The sequence below is a fragment of the Lepisma saccharinum genome, chromosome 2 (assembly GCF_977018435.1).
Source record: "Lepisma saccharinum chromosome 2, izLepSacc3.1, whole genome shotgun sequence".
In the NCBI taxonomy this organism is placed as follows: domain Eukaryota; kingdom Metazoa; phylum Arthropoda; class Insecta; order Zygentoma; family Lepismatidae; genus Lepisma; species Lepisma saccharinum.
In genome coordinates this window covers 176,807,302-176,809,561 of record NC_139230.1, presented here as the reverse complement: position 1 = coordinate 176,809,561, position 2,260 = coordinate 176,807,302, and the positions used below count along the sequence as shown (strand labels likewise).

General features: G+C 54.7%; 1 pseudogene; it reads left to right on the top strand.

Moving 5' to 3' along the window:
* The first annotated feature begins 724 nt into the window (after window positions 1-724).
* LOC145984586 (large subunit ribosomal RNA) lies at window positions 725-1,869 on the top strand (annotated as a pseudogene).
* The last annotated feature ends 391 nt before the right edge of the window (window positions 1,870-2,260 follow it).

Sequence of the window (2,260 nt, the reverse complement as noted above, 5' to 3'; positions counted from 1 at the left end):
TGCGGAAACGTTTACAAATGAAACCTTACCGCTTGCAACTAGTTCAAGCCTTAAAAGACACTGATTATGCTTTGCGTGCGTCCTTCTGTGCTGATTTCCTCGCATTAATGAAAACGGATGGGTTCTCTGAGAGGTTAATTTACAGTGATGAAGCAACTTTTCACCTTTCAGGGAATATGAATAGACACAACGTAAGGATTTGGGGAACTGCTAACCCCATGAATTTGTGGAACGGGAACGCGATTCTCCCAAAGTGAATGCCTTTTGTGCCATTTCCCATGAAAAGATTTATGGGCCCTTTTTCTACCATGGACGTACTGTGACAGGACTTGTTTTCCTTGATATGCTACAACTATGGCTCCTTCCACAGCTTACTCATTTGTATTTTTATTCTTTTATATTATTTCCTTTATGCTTTCTCAATTAAAATTAAAGCCACAAGAATACAGCAAAGACGCCTTGGTGTAAATTTTCTTAGGTACCAAGGCTTAGTTTTCACTCTCCTTACATCTTAGAATCCCAATCTCCTGATCCTAAATGGGGCACTACCGCTCCCAGCAAAAAATATGCATACAAGAACTGCAAGCGACGGTAACTGCGCTGGGAGAGAGGGTGCATTTGAGTGCGAGGTGAGAGGTGGTTGGAGGACCTCGTCCCCCGTGCCCCATACACCTGTCCCTACCTACTGTCTAGCGAAACCACAGCCAAGGGAACGGGCTTGGAGAATGTCAGCGGGGAAAGAAGACCCTGTTGAGCTTGACTGTAGTCTGCCGCTGTCGGGAGACGTGACGAGGTGTAGCATAAGTGGGAGGGCTCCTTCGGGTGCTCGCCGGTGAAATACCACTACTCTCACGGTTTCCCGACTCACCCGGTTGGGCGGGACGCGGGCGTCGGGGCTCCGCCCTCGTCGCACGCCGTTCACGAACCAAGGCCCCACCGGCCGGCCGTGCCTCGCGTGCGCGCCGGCCAAGGGACCGACCCGATCCGGGGACAACGGCAGGCGGGTAGTCCGTCTGAGGCGGAACATCTGTCAAAGGATAACGCAGGTGTCCTAAGGGCGGCTCACCGAGGCCAGAAACCTCGGGTGGAGCGAAAGGGCAAAAGCCGCCCTGATCCGCACCCTCAGTACGGGTGGGACCCGGGAAACCGGGGCCTATCGATCCTCCCCGGCCGAAGGATCTTCGGCGGGAGGTGACAGAAAAGTTACCACAAGGATAACTGACTCGTGGCCGCCAAGCGTTCATAGCGACGCGGCTTTTTGATCCTTCGATGTCGGCTCTTCTTACCGTGGGGACGCAGCGCTCCCCGAGCGTATGATTGTTCACCAACCAACAAGGAACGTGAGCTGGGTTTAGACCGTCGCGAGACAGGTTAGTTTTATCCTCCTGGCGTTTAGAACGCGGCCAAGGTAATCCTGGTTAGTACGAGAGGAACCCCAGGTTCGGACCAATGGTACCGCGCCTGTTCGATCGAACCTTGGTGCGAAGCTACGTCCGACGGCTGAAGCCTGAACGCCTCTAAGGCCGAAGCCGTGCCCGGAGCTGCGTGACCGTGGGTCCCTGCACTCTGAAAGGCAGAACCACCAACGCTGGACCCCTTCGCCGGGGACCGGTAAGGCGGGGAGCCACCAACCACCCCCCAACCCGGGGGGTGAGGCTCCCCGCGAGTAGTGCCATCGAGACTCCGCCCACTTGCCCCACTGACCGAGGTCTTTGGGATTCTAGATGGGGATTCAAGGGGTAATCAAGCACTCGGAAGTTGGGACCCTGAACCACTCGTAGACGACTTGAGTATCTGGCGGGGCGTCGTGAGCGGTGAAGCCTCCGTACGGTGGCGACCCGTTGAAAGGCAGCCCTCGCTTGCAGGTTCGTGCTGTCGGCTGCACGGCACCTGAAAATCTATTCTCTTTTTAAGGAGGTCCCTCCGGGACCTTCGCCGGGAGTCCAGACCCCAGTTTCGACCGGGGGAGGACTCCCAAACCGGAAGCCGGCACCTTCACCGGGTGCTGGCAACCGGGGCTTCCGGCAGGTGGCGGATCGCCGGACTTGGGGTTTTTTTCGACCCAGCCGACCAAACGAGAAACACCTCCCAGGTTATCCTGGGAGGCAACAACTTGAAACAATGTTGTCTCTTTTGCAGTTAGAAACTAACTGTAGAGAACGAAAGCAGCAATTGAACACTGTGCAGGCAGAAAGATTTGCCTTTTATGTTGAACTTAACTATCAAGTAACTTAAGAATAATGTCCCGGCAGAGAGAGCA